Source organism: Erythrolamprus reginae, chromosome 4 (genome assembly GCF_031021105.1).
Source record: "Erythrolamprus reginae isolate rEryReg1 chromosome 4, rEryReg1.hap1, whole genome shotgun sequence".
In the NCBI taxonomy this organism is placed as follows: domain Eukaryota; kingdom Metazoa; phylum Chordata; class Lepidosauria; order Squamata; family Dipsadidae; genus Erythrolamprus; species Erythrolamprus reginae.
This window is the reverse complement of record NC_091953.1, coordinates 93,546,527-93,559,998: the sequence shown is the minus strand read 5'-3', so window position 1 is coordinate 93,559,998 and position 13,472 is coordinate 93,546,527. Positions and strand designations below refer to the sequence as shown.

The following is a 13,472-nucleotide window of genomic DNA, read 5'->3' as shown; positions in this document are numbered from 1 at the left end:
TTTAGTTTTGCACTATATTAATTGTAGTGCGTACATAGGTATGATAAAATTTCTCTGGTGGGAGGCATTTGCTATTTATTAGCAAAACAAATGCAGGTTAGCTGCTTCCACGTATACCAACACATTAAGTAGTTTGTTCTGCACTTTTAAAAAATATTTTGTTTTGTCAAGTACGTATTGGCTGTACAGTGATCCCTCGAGTTTCGCGATCTCGATCTCGATCCCGATGACGTCACTCTCTTCCTTCCTTTCTCATCTTTCTTTCTCTCTCTTTCTCTATCTTGCTTCTTCCTCTCTCACACTCTCTTCCTCCCTCTCTCATCTCTTTCTTTCCTTCTCTCTCTTTCTCTATCTCTCCCCCTCTTGCTGGCGGGCGGCGGGCGGGCGAGCGGGGGCATCAGCGAGGAGCCGGGGTTTCCCCTTTGCGTGGGCGGCTGGGAAACCCCGATCTTTGTCTGTTCGCTGCTGCTGCGCCGAGCAGATCAGCTGCTGGGCGGCCGAAGGAACCTTCCCTGGGTCTTCCCCCTCTTGCTGGCGGGCGGGCGAGCATTAGCGAGGAGCCGGGGTTTCCCCTTTGCGTGGGCGGCCGGGAAGACCCAGGGAAGGTTCCTTCGGCCGCCCAGGAGCTGATCTGCTTGGTAGCGCAGCAGCAGCGAGGAGCCGAATCGGGTTTCCCCTTTGCGTGGGCGGCGGGGAACGCAAACTCCACCATCTACGCATGCGCGGCCATAGAAAAAAAGGCGCGCATGCGCAGATGGTGTTTTTACTTCCGCAACCCTACATCGCGAAAAATCGATTATCGCGAGGGGTCTTGGAACGGAACCCTCGCGATAATAGAGGAATCACTGTATACAGAGATATAATATTTATATACATGATACTGTTGTGGTTCGCTTTGGCCCAGCTCCTGCCCCAAGGAATGTGCAGGTGGATGTGGGGGAAACATCAACATGCTGCAGGCTTGTTTTGCTCCTGATGGAATCTGCTGACCACGGAGGTATAAGTGACAGGGAAGAGGGAAGTTTGGCAGACAGCCCAGGAGATCAATCATCTGTATCATCCCTGGATTCTGAAGAAGAATTAATGACACATCCACGCATGGGTAGAGTGATAAGACAACAACTGAAGGATTATTATAAGAGAAAATGAGGCCACCTGTGGTTGGGTAATTAGTGCTATAGATAAAAGCGCAGCCTGGCGTTTTAGCTTCATAGCAGTTTATCTGATTCATTGTTTCGTCAAGACCGTGATTTTTGTGCTGTTCAAGATTGTGTGTGCTCTCTGGACTTTAGAATTGGACTCAATTGGATTGCATTTAACCTGTGCCTTGTGTGTACCAAAAATCCCTTTGACATTTAAAAAGGGAGCTGTTTCTGTTTTTCTGTTTATAAAAACTTTTGGGTTTTCCTTTTATCCTGTGGTGTGTCTTCCTGGACTAATTATCCTGTAATTACGGGCGGTTGAAACACGCTGGCAGAACAGATACTAGTAAAAGAGAAATAGTAGGACAGGACGGGACTAGATTGATTATAAGGCGTACATAGCTATGATAAAAATTTCTCTGGTGGATGAAAGCATTTTATTCTCAGCTACGCGGTGGGTAGAACGGGAAAGAACATGGTTGAAAAAAACCGCTCTTCAGATAGGAGCGCACTGACGACAGTAGGCATACACCGAGTTTCTCAACAATTTGAGGTTTTTAAAAAGGGAGTTTAAAAACAAAGATTACCAAGCTTTGGAAGACAAAAGCAGCTAATGGGCCTCTGAAAAGTTTCCTTTGAGCTGCTGGGGATGCTAAGAAACCTGGGGGGGGTGGGAGGGAGGGTTGTCGGCGGAGCGTTTCGCTAGGCAGGTGCCAGGGAGCCCGGCCGGACTCAACCGCGAGAGAAGAGCCGATCCGCCGCCGCTGCCGGCAGGGTGGGAGAGAAGGGAAGGGGAAGAGGCGGAGCCTGAGAGGCGGCGGCGGCAGTAGTGTCAATAATACAATAGGGCTGTTGTACCGCCGCCTGGCCTGCCAAGAGGGAGATTGCAAGGACGAAGGCCCGCTTCCCCCAGAGCGCGAGAGGAAAGAGGGGGGAAGCAGGCGGCATGTTGCCGGGCCGTAGGCAGGACGCGCAGGTCCCGGAGCAGCGCCGGGACGATTGAAGGAGGACACCAATGAGCGACGCCAGATAGCCGCAGCCCGAGCGAGACCCGAGCTCCAAGGCCTGTCGGGAGCGCAAACTCTGGACGCCGCCTACCCTCCAGAGCCACAAGGTGAGCTGCCGAAGACAACCCCCCCTCCCCCGCCCTCCGGCGGCGGTGAGGAGGTTGCCTGGCGCCGCGGGCAGGGCCGGAAGACTGACGCGAAGTGCGCCGGAGCCAGCCGCCCGGAGAGACGGAACGAGGGGCAGCAGCTCCCGACCCTGGCCAGCTCAGCCGCCGCGATTGAAGTGGGGGCCTCGAGGCCGAGCTCGGGGTTGGCGCTTTCACCCCAATCGCCGCTCCCGCTGCTGCTCCGAGTTCGTGCCGCCCCCCCCCCCCCCTCACCCACGCATAAGGCGGCGCTTGGCGCCAAAGGCCTGGCCGCTGGAGTCACGCTGGCGGGGCGGGAAAGGGGCTGAGTCTCCATGAGGTGAGCGGGGAAAGGGGAGGAGCCGCCGCGCTTAAGCGCCGCCTCAGGGACCGCTTGCCCGTGTTTGGGAGGGGGCACGTGGTCGGGCGGGTGGCCGTTTTGGCTGTTCCCGGCCCTGAGGGGGGGGGGGGGGCGGCGGGGGGGGGGAAAGAAAATAAGTTCTCCTCTTGCTTCAGCGCCCCCCTTCAGGGCTGGGGGCGGTGGCGGCTTTACAGCACCGACTCAGGCCTTCCATTGATGTGGGCTAGTGAATCGGTATGCTCAGAAGTGAGGTAGAACACCCGCCCTTTAGTTACTTATTCGTTTGGCTTATTGCAGTGTGTTTTATTTACTGCCATTGGATAATGTTGCGTTTGGGCGAGTTAACAGGTCTGCCGTGGTTTACTAAATTGCTACCGTTCATCTAGGTCAGAGGTCTTCAAACTTGGCAACTTTTAAGACTTGTGGGCTTTTAACTTCCAGTATCCTAGCAGTTGAAGACACTAGACCCCTGGTTCCCAACGTGGGGCCCATGCTGGGGGGGTGGGTGTTAATTTGATTTTTAATAAGGGCAATTTGGACCTTGTTTAAACCAAGTTAATGGCCTTTTTGGCTTCCTCCACATGAGTAGGAGTTCACTTTTTGAATTATAAGACTTATATGGGGGGTGGGAGGATTTTAGAGATGCTTTGTCTGATTGCTTATGATTTGTTTTTACATGTTGTGAGCCGCCCCGAGTCTTCGGAGAGGGGCGGCATACAAATCTAAGTAATAAATAAATAAATAAATAAAACCACTACACTAGCCTGAAAGCATAAACTTGGATCGCAAGGCTGTTTATTCTAGTGCGGTTTGGAGATCAGAAGCATTAACTAGAGAGCAATCTCATTTGTGCTTTTCAAAAGAATACCTGTTAACAAAAAGATTACACTCATTTAATAATTTGACATGAGCTTTGATTTACTTTTATAAAATTCAAAATGCTCATCTTAAAAATTTAAATTTCTGCAAAAGACTCCTTCAAACAGTCAAGTGAATTTTAAAAATGCATAATCTAAATGTGGGGTCCCCAAACTTGGCAACTTTAAGACTATGCTGGTTGGAGAATTCTGGGAGTTGAAGTCCACAAGTCTTAAAAAGTTGCCAAGTTTGTGGGACCCCTGAATTCTAGGTTGCTGAATGTGCAAAAAATGACTCAGACCGATTCGTTAGGTTGTGATTCTGCTGGGCAATTTCTTCCATAGCCTGTGTGACTTTTGTAGCGCCCACATCATGGTTGTATCTTGAGGATTTGTAATCAGGATTTTCAGCTTTTCTGAATCTGCTCCAGGTCAGAAACAGTGGGATTTCCATCCTATTACAGTAGTAGCTTGAATCCAGAGAATTGAAATCCTCTGTTGTTGTATACACTTCCAAGTTTTTGTGACCCGATGAATATAATTTCATTACCATCAAAACTCTTGCTTTGACTTAAACCGAGCCAGTATGTTTTTAGTTACAATATCACTTGGTCTTCCATTGGCCTTTTTTCATTTGGGGAGGATTATGTGCCCAAATGTTTTTCTGCAGTTGCTATTGAGTCTTAACAATCACAAACATATACAATGGTACCTCTACTTAAGAACGCCTCTACTTAAGAACTTTTCTAGATAAGAACCGTGTGTTCAAGATTTTTTTGCCTCTTCTTAAGAACCATTTTCTACTTAAGAACCCAAGCCTGGAAAAATTTCCAAGTAAATTTGAGAGCGGCATGAAGGCCTGGCCAGTTTTCTGCCATTCCTCCTTTAATCCCGGCCATCTCGGGCTTCTCTAGGCAGCCAGAGGAGCCTTTTGGTGGGGCTTAAGGAGGCTTTGGCAGCCCAGAGTGAGTAGAGTGTTTTCCTTTCTGGGTGCTTGGAGAGGGAATAAACCACTTTGCTGTGGTGACTCCCTTGCGCTGCCTCCCATACACCCGGCCGGATCAACTCGGCTTCAGCCAAACTGAGGAGTCACCACAGTGAAGGAAAGGCGCAGGTTACAAAGCGAACGAGCGAGAGAATGGAGCCCTTCAGCATGGGAAGGAAGAGGAAGCAGGTAGCAGCAGCAGCCGCCTTTCGGTCAAAGGAGCCTCTCGCCCACCTGGGTTTCTCTCTGGCGCAGTGTATGGAAGGCAGCCTCGCGCAGGGTGTATGGGAGGTGTGTGCTCCTCGCTACCTCAGAGTCCCTCTTTTTTTTTAATCCTTAAAGTTTTGGATTTTTTTTATTCTTCTCACTTCACCTTCCTTCGGCAACAACTCTTCCTCTTCTTTCTCCTCCTCCTACCCAAATTCCGAGATTTTATTTCTTTCCTAATGGGTTTGCATGCATTATTTGCTTTTACATTGATTCCTATGGGAAAAATTGCTTCTACTTACAAACTTTTCTACTTAAGAACCTAGTCACGGAACGAATTAAGTTCTTAAATAGAGGTACCACTGTATTTTATCCATGGTAATCTGTCCCTACCCCGGTTCTTCAGCTCTTTCAGCATTGCACTCATTGCTACTGTAACTGATTCCATTCACCTTGCTGCTTGCTCTTCTTGTTTCTTTTTGTTTCATCTTTCCTGCATTAGACCTGACTGACACATAATGTGTCTGTCACTTTTGTAATAATTCCTGTTTCTGTATTAATTGTCCAGTTGAGTTAAGCATTATCTCTCATTCCTAATTCTGCTAGCCAGTGAGAGACTGGATTTATTTCTAGTATTTTTGCTGGGACCTGTTGGCTTGTGCCAAATAGGATCTGTTTGCTATGCCTTCTGTGTACAAGCAAAAGAAAGACATTATTAGAGATACAGTCTTATAGGAGAAAAATTAATTCTTGAATTACTACTCCCAACAATATATATATTCAAAGCCACAGTGTGCTATGATCAGAAAATAAATCTGCTTTGGTAAGTGAATGGATCATATCTAAAATATAATTGTGCAAACAGATGCAGCTGGAGTTACCATATCTGGGTTGCAAATATTTGGACAGCTACTAATTTTTTTTTAGTGTGTGTATATAGAAAGTCAGTTTGTAGAAGATTATATCAATTACTCACCACAGAACTGGAATAACTTTTACTTGGTGTTGTTTACTAGTTTAATGTAACTTACTGTATCATGCAACAGTTGAAATATTTACCAAATTGGTTCTGCTTATTCATGAGTCCAGTTCCATTTTTTGAAGTTGCTATCAGTAAATCTCTTTTAGGATAAAGCTCCTAAATGGAATGAAATAAGTTTGGATCTCTTAAATTTGAGTCGCTTTGAAGCAAGATGGGCAGCAAACAAATCTAATAATAAATGTGAGATTGCCATTAAAACCAACCTTAATTGGGTCGAGAACTGAAATTACTAAAATCCTTTTTTAATTTCAATGAAGAAGGATATTTAGAATAAAAAGATTATCTGTACTGAAAAGTCTGATAAAACCATTCTTCTTACTACTTAATTATAATTGTAGAAGATTTGATTTTTATCTGATCTTTTAAGCCATCAGGAATTGTTTGATCGGGTTTAATAAAGTATGAGAGTTGTAAATGTATATTGTTGAAGAGTGAAGATTTTATATATTAACTGAAATAGATGCTTAGAGATTAAAATTTACTAATGCTGTGTGAAAAGACAGCATATTAAATTTCTAAAGAAATAATGAAATCTCTAATTGGGGATTTGAAGTATTTTGTGACTAGAGATTTCCTAAAATATTACAGAATATTGAAGAGATTCCTTTGGTACTAATTTTCAACAATGTAGGAAAGATTAAAAAAATTAATCTTTTTTTCAACAGAGATCTGCTATAAATATTTTTTTGTTGCCACAGTCTATGCCCATGCTTCCCCAAGATTTAACTCAAGATTTAAATGGCTTAGGTCCAGACTATTTACAGGACCGTATCCTGCTGCATTCCTCCTAGAGACCAATTAGAGCCCATAGGATTGGCCTTCTTCAAGTCCCGTCTACTAAACAGTGTCAGTTGGCAGGGCCATGGGGGAGGGCCTTCTCTGTGGCGGCCCCAACTCTTTGAATTAACTAACCCCCCCAAAGTTCATACTGCCCTCACCTTACTGGCTTTCCAATGGCCGGCCTTGAAAACTTGGTTCTGTCAGCAGGCCTGGGGGCCGTGAGACTTGACATCTTTCTTCTGGCCTAGACATGATTTGATTGGGATATTTTATAGTATGACTGTAAGGGTATATGTAAGGGTTTTTATAGTATTAATTGTTGCATTTTAACCATTTTGTTTTTATTCTTGTTGTAAGCCGCCCTGAGTTCTATGGGATTGGAGCAGATATAAGTCAAATAAATAAATGATAGATAGATAGATAGATAGATAGATAGATAGATAGATAGATGTCATAAGATCTTTTCAAGCCTTCGCTGACCTCATATAATTACATTACAGCATCCAGAAGTCTGCGGACCACAGTTTGAGAACCATGGATGCAGAAAGTTATTTTTTTTTAAAAAAAGTACAATGTAAGGATTTAAAACTCACTGTCATATTGGAACTACCTGTGATTATATAGGAAATGTCTTATCTATATAACTTTATTGGAGATACAGTGGTCCCTTAACTTTCGCAGGGGATACGTTCCAAGACCACCCACGAAAGTCAAATTTCTGTGAAGTAGAAACACTCCCTTCCTTCCTTCCTCCCTCCCTCCCCCCCTCCCTCCTCCATTCCTGGTTTTACTTACCCCCAGAACCCGCAGGGACAACAGCTGCGCGTGCTGCGGTGGTGGCGGGCGGCAGTAAGGCTCGGCTTCAAGTGGAGCGTACCAACGCCTGAGAATTAAAGCAGAGGCATTGGGAGGCTGGGGCGGAAGCGGAGCTTTTATTTAAAGAAGCAGGGCGGCTGGGGTGGTGGGGGAGGAGAATTAAAATGCACAGTATTGTACATCGAGCGGGCCCGGAAAATCCTTGGTGTGCAAAAAAACCACTGACTTTTTAAAAATATTTTTTCTGCGAATGTCGGACCCGCGAAAGTCAAGGGACCACTGTATTACTAAGGCGGTGGAAGGAGGTTAGATTCAAGAAAACGGCATTTACTCTATATAAGGTGAAAATATTTTCATTAGAGGAAATTTTACTCTAAATCTGAGCACAATTTTTTCTTTTTTTCTATAAAATGTTACATTAATTAAGGCAAATTAGTAGACTTACCGGTAATATAATATTCAGGAGTTTTGAATAAATAGTAATTCAGAAAAATGAAGTTATATTGAATATTAGATTGTATATAGTTGATAGCTGAGATTGTAGAATGGAAAGCTGAAGGCCTTCCAGAAATCATCTTGCTCTCCATGTCCTAGTCCTACCTCCTGCTTTAGGTAGTGGTTTGATAGTCCTCATTGTCCTCCACCATCTTCCATGGCACGAGTGTCACACTTGATCACATTATGTGCTGTATCGTGTCTTTGCAGAGCCAGGATGGGTGTGATGCATCCAGCCCATGGGCCACCACTTTGACACCCCTGCTCCAGGGGCATTCAGCCTCTGCATCCAGTGTACGTGAAAGACAGAATTTTTATGCGTTACCTTAGTAGCAATTAAAAGGTAGGAATGAAAAAAGCCAAAATAAATTTAAAATGTAGCATCGTATGCCATTTTGGGCATACTGTGGTATACTCATATGATATTGCTATTATGTGAGCTGCATTGACTCCCAGTGGGTTTCTAGAAGCAATTCAAAATGCTGGGTATTTCCTGTAAAGCCCTATGTGTTTGCATGGGATCACTTTATTTGTATGATCATCTCTGCATAGTGGTTTCTGTCTGCCCCACCTGATCTGGCAAGAGGGCTCTCAATCTGTTTCACAGAGGCCGTGTAAGACCATGGGGAAAAACAAATTTATTATGGTGTTAGGAACCAAACCTTCTACTATGGTGACTTGGAACATATTTTTACAATCTGACCATTTACCGTTTACAGTGGGGGGGTGTCCCTCGAACCTTCCTGCTAATCAGCTTAAAACTCTGTTAAGAGAATTGGCGCTAGACCTATGGTTGGGGGGGTCATCACAACATGAGGAACTGTATTAAGAGGTCGCAGCATTAGAAAGGTTTCAGCTATACTATTAACATTGATGAATGGGAAAAAATATGGACCATTAATTACAAATTAACAATATCATCTACATATAAACATTTATAAAATGTTCTACAGGTGGCATTTGCCACCTGCTCGACTATCCAAAACGTATCCAAATATATCACCAAAATGCTGGAAATGTCAAAAGAAAATTTACCATACATGGTAGATTTGTCCAATGGCCAAAAAGTTTTGGAATAAAATTTAAAATTTTTTAGAACAAATAATCAATTTACAAATTCCACTAAAACCAGAGCTATATATGCTCGGAATTATTAGGCAAAAAATATCAAAAGAAGATAAATACCTAATAATACATATAATTACTGTGGCCAGAATTACCTTTGCGCAAACTTGGAAATCAAGTAATATTCCATCAACTTTAAACATAATCAATAAAATTTATGAAATCACTGAAATGAATAAAATGACAATGGAAATTCAACAAAAAGACAACACAGAATTCTACCAGACTTGGAACAGATGGTATAATTGGGTTAACCAAAAAAAATATTTAAAATTCTAAATACTCATATTACAATCAAATATATTATTCTTTAGCAATCTTGTTACTTTTTATTATTCCTTTTTAAAATATTGGACATAAGTGTGAAATTAACACAGCCAAGATTTTATAAGTGAATATAGAAAATAATAGTTAAAAAGCTGTAGTTGCAATGCCAACAAGTAGGTTGGCAAATTTATGTTTGTTTGGTTTTTTTCTTTAGTTTTTGTTCTATATTTGTTTTGTCCTCTTTTTAATGTTAATAATTAATAAAGATGTTTTTTTTAAAGAAAGGTTGAGGACCACTGCATACGTCAGTACAATAGCACTTAGACTTCTATACTTCTTCAGAGTGCTTTACAGCAGTGTTTTTCAACCAGTGTGCCGTGGCACACTACTGTGCCGCGAGAGACGGTCAGGTGTGCCGCGAAGCTCAGCAAGAGAGAGAGAGAAAGAAAGAAAAAGAAAGAAAGAGAGAGAGAGAGAAAGAGAAAGAAAGCAAGAGAGAGAAAGAAAGAGAAAGAAAGCAAGAGAGAGAGAGAAAGAAAGAGAAAGAAAGCAAGAGAGAGAGAAAGAAAGAGAGAGAAAGAAAGAGAAAGAAAGAAAGAAAGAGAGAGAGAAAGAAAGAGAAAGAAAGCAAGAGAGAGAGAAAGAAAGAGAAAGAAAGCAAGACAGAGAGAAAGAAAGAGAAAGAAAGAAAGAGAGAGAAAGAAAGAGAAAGAAAGAGAGAGAGAAAGAAAGAAAGAAAGAGAAAGAGAAAGAAAGAGAAAGAGAAAGAAAGAGAAAGAAAGCAAGAGAGAGAGAAAGAAAGAAAGAAAGCAAGAGAGAGAAAGAAAGAGAAAGAAAGCAAGAGAGAGAGAAAGAAAGAGAAAGAAAGCAAGAGAGAGAGAAAGAAAGAGAGAAAGCAAGAGAGAGAGAAAGAAAGAAAGAAAGCAAGAGAGAGAGAGAAAGAAAGAGAGAGAGAAAGAAAGAGAAAGAAAGAGAGAGAGAAAGAAAGAGAAAGAAAGAGAGAGAAAGAAAGAGAAAGAAAGAAAGAGAGAAAGAAAGAGAAAGAAAGAAAGAGAGAGAAAGAAAGAAAGAGAAAGAAAGAGAGAGAGAGAAAGAGAAAGAAAGCAAGAGAGAGAAAGAAAGAGAAAGAAAGAAAGAGAGAGAGAGAAAGAAAGAGAAAGAAAGCAAGAGAGAGAGAAAGAAAGAGAAAGAAAGAAAGAGAGAGAGAAAGAAAGAGAAAGAAAGCAAGAGAGAGAGAAAGAAAGAAAGAGAAAGAAAGCAAGAGAGAGAAAGAAAGAGAAAGAAAGCAAGAGAGAGAGAAAGAAAGAGAAAGAAAGCAAGAGAGAGAGAAAGAAAGAGAAAGAAAGCAAGAGAGAGAAAGAAAGAGAAAGAAAGCGCGAGAGAGAGAAAGAAAGAGAAAGAAAGCAAGAGAGAGAGAGAAAGAAAGAGAAAGAAAGAGAGAGAGAAAGAGAAAGAAAGAAAGAGAGAGAGAAAGAAAGAGAGACAGAAAGAAAGAGAAAGAAAGAGAAAGAAAGCAAGAGAGAGAAAGAAAGAGAAAGAGAGAGAGAAAGAAAGAGAAAGAAAGAGAGAGAGAAAGAAAGAGAAAGAAAGAAAGAGAGATGGATAGAGAAAGAAAGAAAGAGAGAAAGAAAGAAAGAGAAAGAAAGAGAGAGAGAAAGAAAGAGAAAGAAAGCGAGAGAAAGAAAGAGAAAGAAAGAAAGAGAGAGAAAGAAAGAAAGAGAAAGAAAGCAAGAGAGAGAGAGAAAGAAAGAGAGAGAGAAAGAAAGAGAAAGAAAGAGAGAGAGAAAGAAAGAGAAAGAAAGAAAGAGAGATAGAGAAAGAAAGAGAAAGAAAGAAAAAGAAAGAAAGCAAGAGAGAGAGAAAGAAAGCAAGAGAAAGAGAGAGAAAGAGAAAGAAAGCAAGAGAGAGAAAGAGAGGCAGGGAAGGAGGGAGAGATAGAAAGAGAGCAAAAAAGAGAGGAAGGAAGGGAGAAAGAGGGATGGAGAGAGAGGAAGGAAGAGAGAGAAAGAGGGAGAGAAATAGAGCGAAAGGGAGGGGGAGAGAGAGAGAGAGAAATTTTTTGTCCAAACTTTCTTTAGCCCCCCCCCCCTCTGCTCAAGGTGCCCCATTATTTTGTATATGTAAAAAATGTGCCGCAGCTCAAAAAAGGTTGAAAATCACTGCTTTACAGCATTCTCTCAGAAGTTTGCAATGTCTGCATATTGCCCCCAACAGTATGAGTCCTCATTTTACTGACCTCAGAATGATGGAAGACTGAGTCAACCTTGAGTCCTGTCGGGATCAAACTCCAGACTATGGGCAGAGTTAGCCTGCAATACTGTATTCTGACTATTGCACTTCCAGGGCTCCTATTCATGGCAAATCTTCTCTGTGATGGCAAATCTATGGCACGCATGCCACAGGTGGCATGCAGAGCCCTCTGGAGGCACACCAGCCACTGCCCCAGCCCAGCTCCACCATGCATGCACACTCATTTCCCGCCAGCCAGCTGGTCTTTGGGTGTCTGCAGTGCATGCATGGGGGTGGGGCACATGTGGGGGGTCACATACATGCATGCACGGGGGTGGGACACATGTGCAGGGGGTATTCGTATTATTTTGGGGGTCCATAGGAGTGTGATCCCCTCTGCATCCTGTTTTGGGCCTGTAAAGCCTCCTGTACCAACCTGGAAGACAAAATGGGGCACACACCCCTGCGCCCTGTTGTGGGCCTGGAAAGCCACCTGCACCAACCTGGAAGTAAAAAATGGGCAGGCAGGGCACATGCATAGTGGCGCACATGTAGGGGGGCACATACACAGGGGGCACTCGCATTGTATTTTGGGATTTCACATTCATGCACACTTTGGGCACTTGGCACCAAAAAGGTTAGTTATCACTGATCTGGATGATCACTGGAATAATGTATTTGTTATGGTGCCTGCCCTTTGGACATCCCCCTTCTTCAAGAACAGGCGGCTACTAAACTATTAGCTTTTACAAAGTGGTGAAGATCTGGATCTTTCTTTAGGCATTAGGAGGCTGGGAAGTCTGTCTTGGGTATGTGTATTCAGTGCTTTTTATTGAGCAGACATATAAATTGGTCCTGGCTATTGTACTTAGAGGCATGGTTTTCATTTTTTCATTTCATTTCACAAGAAGAAAAAAATCCGTATTTTTAAAAAGGAGAAATGTAAACATCAATTTAAGTTTTAAATGTTAAAATGTAAATATTATTTGTTGGATAAAGATACAATTCAGATCTGTCCAGATCAGAAGATACTGATTAAAAAGATAATGCAAGTCTGCTAAAAATAAAAAAAGGTTCTCACAATATTACAAATCATAAGGCAATTATGATCTCAAAAATTATGAATGCCTGTTAAGTAAGAATCAAAACAGAGAAATGACAAATAACAACCTGAGACAATGACACTGAAGTACTACAGAGAAAACATTAATTAAAGCTCTAATATAAAATTTTGGAGATTAATATTATCTACTTCTGTAAAATAGAAAGATTCTAAAACATTGGTAATAATTTTTAAAAACTATATTCTGAATCAGTAAAAATGTGCATTTCACTATGCAAAAACCATTTTACTATTAACAGAAAAAAATTGCTGTATGTTGACTACTTATTCCTTCACCAAAATTCTTTAATGGAAATGATGTTTCAGTTTTGTTGATAAAAAATCTGCTTAATATTCAGAGTAATGTTAACAATTTGAATCTTCATATTTCGCAGAGCATCAAATTGATTTCTGTATCACCTTTTTGAGACAAAATAAAATCTGAATTCTCATAAGTATATCAAAAAAAAAAAACCATCAGATGTATCACCACCTTTGGATACTCTTCAATTAATCTGCTTGAAAAATAATTCACTGGAAGTATATTAAATTTTTATTCTAGCTGAGATTAAACTAAGCAAATAGTACTTTTAGTCTACATTTAGAAAAGAAAGTACAGTACTTTCCCATCTCACAACAAATAAATCAGACAGTTACCATGTAGAAAATCTCAGCCTATTACAGCAAGGAGGTTAAAATGGTATGCTACCCCATTTCCTTTGCTCAGTTGTCCACTCAGAATTTTCAGTTGCCAGGAAACTAGGCAGTTGATTATTTGGTTTCCCCTATAGAAAGCCCTCTTACATTCCTGGGAAACACTGGTGCTCCAAAAACTAGTTTGGGAAATGCTGAACTAAAAACAATTGAAATACAGTATATGCTCTGAAAGTTACAGTTGAAGTATATCTGCAGAAAAGAAAAAAAAATTCTAG

At 41.8% G+C, this 13,472-nt stretch overlaps 1 protein-coding gene across 6 annotated transcripts in view; it reads left to right on the top strand.

The window, feature by feature from the left end:
* The first annotated feature begins 1,919 nt into the window (after nt 1-1,919).
* The window catches only part of JADE3 (jade family PHD finger 3), a 56,573-nt gene continuing 45,020 nt past the window's right edge, over nt 1,920-13,472 (top strand). The window contains exons 1-2 of one of the 6 annotated variants that reach the window (XM_070750915.1): nt 1,952-2,256; nt 8,028-8,111. The gene's annotated coding sequence lies outside the window, so the exon portion shown is untranslated. Of the gene's footprint in view, nt 2,257-2,342; nt 2,615-2,867; nt 2,887-8,027; nt 8,161-13,472 lie in introns of those variants that run through there. The other 5 variants (XM_070750914.1, XM_070750913.1, XM_070750919.1 and 2 more) reach the window with 5 other exon arrangements.